This window comes from Kryptolebias marmoratus, linkage group LG10, assembly GCF_001649575.2.
Source record: "Kryptolebias marmoratus isolate JLee-2015 linkage group LG10, ASM164957v2, whole genome shotgun sequence".
Lineage (NCBI taxonomy): Eukaryota > Metazoa > Chordata > Actinopteri > Cyprinodontiformes > Rivulidae > Kryptolebias > Kryptolebias marmoratus.
The window spans coordinates 21324464-21331546 of NC_051439.1; positions in this window are offsets into that span (position 1 = coordinate 21324464).

Here is a 7083-nt window from a genome sequence, read left to right on the forward strand (position 1 = left end):
GGGTGGGGTGGGGTGGGGGGGGTTGGTGCTCCATCAGCAGGTTGAACTTGCTGGAACGTTGGTTCTGCTTTGCAGAAAAAAAAAACAAAAAAAAAAGTAAAAAAAAAACAAAAAAAACTCACTGAGAATCCTGACTTGTATCTATTTTTCTTCTTCTGGAATGGATTTATCTTCATGGATGGTTTGAAATACATGTGTAGGCACTTGCTGTCGTTCCTAAAGAGCTTGTCTTTTTTTTTAATTATTATTATTATTTTGTTTTTAAAACTCGTAGGCTGTGTGCATCCTTTTGTGAATGAAACTCTGAGGGAGCTTGACTTTACTCCGACGACCAATCCAACTCACAGGCTGCCACGATCTGTTTGTCCGAACAGAACCCGATCACTTTGTACTGTTCTAATGAATCATGTTGTACAGAATGGGAATTAAACAAAAGCCTTTTAGTGACGAAAACCACAACGTTTTGTTTACCTCTCCATTGGTTGTACATAGTTTTCTATGACTGTTTTCATTTTGTTTGTTGTTTTTGTTTGTGATTTCTAACTGGCACTGGCAGTGACCTCCTTGTGTTTGGAGGGATGGGTGTGGAAAGCTGGGGGGGGGGGTGGGTGGGGGGGCATTTTGTTTTGTGACCTCCATGTCAGCTTTCAGGCCTCAGCATGAGAACAGAGCACAAATACAAGCTGTTACAAACGTCCTTCATTTGCTTGTCTGCCTCATTTTGTTCTTTGAGCTGGCTTTACAGAAAAAGGACCACAGAATAAAGAACAATAATAAAAAAAAGACTTAGTCTTAACATAAAACATGAACATTTCTCTGACTAATTTGTGGATTTTGGGTTGTTTTTGCTGCTGGACTGGACCACAGTAACCACACCTCTCAGAGGAGCGTGGCTGGGAGCTCAAAGGCCACACAACATCTGTCTTTACATCATAAAACTGAAAACACTTCACAATGTTTCCTGTATTGAGTTTTTATTGTATCAGATTTAAGTTTCTCACTCACAGCCTCAAACAGACTCATAAAAAAATAACAATCCAGCTGAGATGAAGCAGAGAAGATGTTTGTTATATAATGATGCTGAAGAGGCAGTGTTTGTGACGCTGCTTTATTTAAATACATCGACTCATAGGCTGCAGCTTGGATGATGTCACTAAGGTATAACCAATGAATTGGCTGCAGTAAACATGACATTCAGACTCACACAGTCTGCGTTTCTTTCTTTTTTTTTGCAACACACAACAAACAGAAGTCAGTCCGCTGTGGTGTTAATGCAGAGAGAATGTGCAAAAATATTAGCGTCACAAACTGAAAATTATGATTTAACTCTGGATCCAATTCAATCTACTGCAAAATGTAACTTTATTTATACATCCCACCCCTGCTTAAATAAAAAAAATACAGAAAAGCTTTACAATAATATAAATAAAATGAGTAAAATATGTTTAAAATATTTATGAAGCATAAAAACATGGAAAAACTCAACCTTTAAATGAAATAAGTCTTAAGCTGAGTTTTAAAAGAAATCAACTATTTAAATACAAAACATGCCTCTTTTTTCAGGCTTCCAAAAGCTTTACTTGCATATTTTCCTTTTTTTAACAGCAACACAGTGATTCTGTAACTTATTTAGAAACTAATTCAATCAAAAAAGTAGAATTCCTTGAAAAAAATCCACACCACCTGCAGATTTGCGTACCAAAGGTTTAATTAAACTTAGTCTCAACTTCTGCCACACCAAGCTTTAGCTCAATATCTAAAAATACAAAAAAAAGCGACGTTTGGATTTGCTATTGTTGATTAGCTGCAGTAGCCATCTTGAATCAAGTCGTCTCTACAATAATTCAGTTAAGTTTCATTAAAATCTGCTCAGACAAACAGATGAAGAAACATACAGGCAAATACATGATCGCCCTTTTTCAAGAACTGGGAGGGAGTCGGCTCTGTCGCAGCAGATGATGAGATTTTTCAGTCGGATTTATTTGACAGATCTCCTCTGTCAGCTGTGGTGTTAAAACATGCAATGATGCTTAAACTTTAAGACACACTTTTTGTTTAAAGGTTTAAAAGGTAATTAACATATTTTCCAGCTATTCTTTTACACAGAAGTCTTTTCTAAATAATCAGATTTAAATTGCACAATCAGACTTTATGTTAACTTGTAAAAACTTCATTCATTTTGGTGAGAAGCAGGTTTTAAAAGTTTCTTTCACACATATTCAGTTGTTTTTTAAAATTTGAGGAAAATTCCTACTGCCGTGCCTCGTTGGGAATCGAAGCCAGCAGGACTCGATTGACGGGAGCCGCCATGTTGGATTTTTTGGGACCAGCTTTTCCGCAGTGACGATGTGTGGCTTTAAGTCCCGCCTCCTTCCCTTCTTCTCAACGTGATCGAAGTATTTACAGCTAAATGTGTTAGAAAGATGGATATTTGACCAAAGAGCAGCAAGGTAAGAACTATGTGAGTAAAAAATAACTTTATTTATTATTATTATTTATTTTAAATAAGAGGCAGAGTTTGTTTACAAAGAGTTAAAACTTGGTCTGAGGGGTGGATGTACATCCTCCTGCTTCAACTTCCACGTTCCCATCTGGTGTCCAGTTTTAACACGTTGATGTTTCAGACACCAAGTCAGATATCTTGAAATAATCTACAGAAATTAAATTATATTTAAGGAGACTGATAACTGTATATTATTAAAATCAAAACTCATAACACCCCTCTTCTGAGTGAGGTGATTTTTTTATATAAATGGCTAAAAGTACGCAGAAGTAGAAATAAAAACGATACTGCTAAAAAATAAAAAAAGGACTAATGTGAAGACGGACGCAGGATTCACACAATAATTTTAACACCAGTTATTAGTTTTGAACCACATGAGGTTTTATTGTTTTGCATTTATCACTAATTTGCTTTGCTTTCACAGAAACACAAGGATTTGATGAAGAACTCGCGGTTTATTTTACTAATTTAAAGCTAATGTGAACACAGTCAATATCAGTATATCATCTTTTCTTCTAACTGAAGAACCTGCAACACAAAAAGGTGGAAGTGCTGCTTGTTAAAAACTCTAACCATCAACCATAAATAAGATGTTTGATCTGATCCATAAGGTTTTTATTTAGAATAAAACACAAGCTTGTGTTAGTCTGAACGATCCGAGTCCCATCATGGCGGTAATTCTCTCATCACCTGCCTGAACAATTTCACATTCCTTTTCTTTAAATTTCATTTATCGTTCCATTTCCACAGCATAGTTAAAAAAAAAAAAAGAGGGGGATGGGGCGTGTGGGGGGAATCCAGACCAACAAATTAGCAGAGTGCGGAGTCGGACAGACCCGGGCGAGTTGTGATTTGGCTTGAGTTTCAAGGCAAATGGGTAATTAAGGCTTTTCCCTGGCCGGCCCGCACTTTGAAGTCCCCTACAGGGGGGATTATCCGAGCCAAGAGAAAGACAGTGGAAGAAAAGTAATGAGACCCAAGAAGCAAGGGATAGGGGGGGGAGTGACGCCTCGATGAAGGAGATTAAAAATCAAATCATTATAGTTTGAAATGGCAGATTTGTGTCACAGAAACTAACCAGAAATATGAAAATTTACACCGAAGTGTTGATGCTGATATGACGACTGAAACGTGGAATCAATTAGGAAAAGCTAATTATTGAAAATATTACTACAGAATACACATTTCAGCTGAAAAATGTGGATCGTTTCTGTTTTTGTTACATCTTATTTTTATTTTATTTAGTTTATTGAAGGGCACCATGAACAGAAAATATGCTTTTTACCAGATTATAGCTCTCTGAGCTAATTTCCATCCAAATGTTACATAAAACACAATACAGAATACAAAACAAAGCACATAGAAGTACAATAATAATAAAAAAAGAAATGATATTTTAATTATAAAACATAATATGACAAGAAATTATGAAAATCTTCAAAACAGAATGGTGGTTCATGAGACGTATCTCAGCAAATTCTACAAATTTTCACTGTTTTTAGGAAATCTTTGTAATTATTTTTGCTGTCCCCGTCGTAACAAAAGACAGACTTATAATATATAACTCATAAATGAACAAGAATTAAATGAAAGATTGATTCACTTCAAATAAAGATTAATAAAATTGAGACGTTTTACTTTTTTAACAACATTCATGTTCATTTAAAAGTATTCTTATAGGCTTACAAAGTGTAAATGAATACTTCAACAACTGCAAAAAGCTTTTCAAAGTCATTTAAATTCATATTTGGTTTATCCAGATTTATAGCTTTTATTTTAAATAATTAAACCACATCTCTTAAAAAGAATAGAAAAAGAAAGTTCTATGATTGTTCCACATGTTGCTACATGTGTGGTAGCACATCTTTTCTTTTATTTATTTATTTGTTTTTCATTCTGAAAATAAACATGCAAATAAAGTTGCCTGTTTAAAGTTGGCAACTAAATCTCACAGCAACTATGTTGTCTGATTTTTATACCCTATTCAAAAAACACAATAGAAATTTTAATTTAAAAAGCCATAAATCCCGGCAGCAGAATGAGTAATCACCCTGGTAATATTATTATAGTTCCCATTAATAAATATTCAGCAGTTTGTTAAGAGAGAAGTCAAACACTTTAATTTGTTTTGATTTTTTTTAGTCAGTGGACAGAACCCAACTGGACCAATCTCACCTCTCTGACGCTTTCAGCCCTGCAGCTTTTACACCCAACCAAAACCAAAACATGTATAGGTGTGTGTGTGTGTGTGTGTGCTGGGGGATTAACTGAGACAGACACCTCTGGTTATTCAGAGGGATGGAATTATTTCAAGACCCTGACTGGTTGTCAGCGCTCGCCGTGCCCCCTCCCCGACTCGTTAGGGGAAAAAAAACTTCAAATGACTTAAGCTGCTGGTCGTCAGCTCCAAAGCCACACTGTTGACAGGTACAGTAGGGTCTTAAGCCTTCGAGATCAACGCCACTATTCTCTCTGACACAATCCCCCCGTGGGGCTCCTCCCTGATTGGATGGCACAGGAATGAAGGAGGATGGAGGCGGAGGGGAAGGGGTCAGACATGGAGGTGAAGGGGACCGGAAGGCTGACTCTGGATGTGATAAACTAATCATTGCCACCACAGCTAATTGACGTTATCCAAAACAAAATTTGATTTGGTGGTAGGTAAGAGTCCTTCATAGCACATACTTTGGGTGTGACATTTCAGAATATAAGATGCTTTCAAGGTTGGTCCAAAACACCAATAATGTTATCATTTTTACCTCTGTCATCGAGGTTGTGTTTCTGGGAGAGTTGGTTGGTTTGTCTGTCTATTAGCAAGATTACTTAAAAACTATTGCTGGAATTTTCATTTAATGTTGAGGTCGTCACAAAAAACAATCCAAGCAGGAGTCTAATTATTAACATTATCGTGCAGCAGCCTGATTGGCATGCTCGTTTCATGGCTCTTTCCAAAAACTGGGCTGCTCAGTCTCTGCTTCACCTCTTCATCGGTTTCCTCAGAAAATTGAATCTCATCAGACTCTGACTGCGTCCTATCCACATCCGTCTGTAAATAAAGAAAAACAAGGTAACTGATTGTTAGAGAACCACTCCAATACATGAAGTGACTCCACTCAACGTGTCATCTTTTGTTTCTCTTTGAATCTGTGGATTGTTCTGCCACAAAGCTTCGTATTACTCTTTCTGCAATGAATACGTCTCGGTGACAAAGCAGAGGCTACCGATCGATTCCAACTCATAATCACAGTCACTTTACACAAATGTAGTTTGTTATTATCTGAGTGAATCAAAGCCTGAAGACGTGGAGCTAAATGTGAGGAGTGTTCCCGCTCGGTGACTAACTTGAGACCGAGGCTTTTTTAACGTGTCTCATTCCGGCGTTTTGAATGCAAGTGACAAAGCAGGGTGAGTTCTTTAAAAGAGGCAGAGGAAGGAGGAGATAGAAGAGCCGTTAGTGCTGGAAGTCCTGAAGGCGCTGCATAAGAGGTGCGCGGCGTCTTTTTGATATTCAGATTTGCCTGCCTACACACAGCATTATGACACATTTGGATGATCGCATTGTAGGATTAACGGGCCTGCCTTGTCATTTTCAACAACAATGCCACGATTTAGGGATGCTATTTCTCACAAGGCGCTCCGCATTAACGCTGGCCCAAAGATTTACATAAATCTTTGTCTTAAGATGAAAGCAGAGAGGGGCTTGAGACAATGAAGTTAAGCTTTGGAAATGAGAGAGGAGAGGAAGGAGAGCCGTCACCGGGCGTTGGTGGTGGAGGGATGAAGAGCTGGAGGGAGGGAGCGAGGAAAGTTTTAGGATAAATCAACCGGTAGTCATGCTGATTTGAAGAAACCTCCTCCCTTTTTCCCCCTCAGCGACCATGTGGAAGGAAGAATTTGAAGTAAAAGGAAAGGAGGAGAGAAATTAGCATTTCTGTAGTTTGGGGAGGTTAGACAAATGGAAGTAAAAGGTGATGAATACATATGTGATTTCATGCTGCATTGCTGAATAAAGGGCCTCTTCTTTTTGGCTTTCTCACCTCCATCTCCACGTCTCTCTGTCCTCTAATCTCCCGGCCTCCAGCAGTCATTGGGAAAAATGCCCCAGATTGTTGCGCCTCCTCCTTCGCCTTGATTGGATTCATTCTGGCTGATTGAGAATCTGCTTACATTAAAGCAAGTGAGAAGAGATAAGATCAGATAGATCTGACCACTGAAGGCATTTATTTTTGGCTTTGAAATACAGAGGAGGTTACTGAGGAAAAAGAAAAAAAAAACAGAGATTATAGTCCAAGAAAGACAGCGGGAGAGAGGTGAAGCCTGATTGACACTATCAGTGCCATTATCACTTGGCGCCAGCCTCGTTTTATAGCCTTTATTTCACACACTGGCCATGATTACAGAGAGGAAGCCTGTAAGTAAAAAACAATCTGGGGGACAGCTCTGTGAGCTTTAATGTTTCTCTCAAACAACAAACACGGTAAAAGAAACAAACAAACAAAAAAAAATCATAATTTTTTAGTTTAAAGACCAAAGTCTGCAAAAAGCAGAGAAACTAAAGAAGCAAAGTTACATGAAGGACA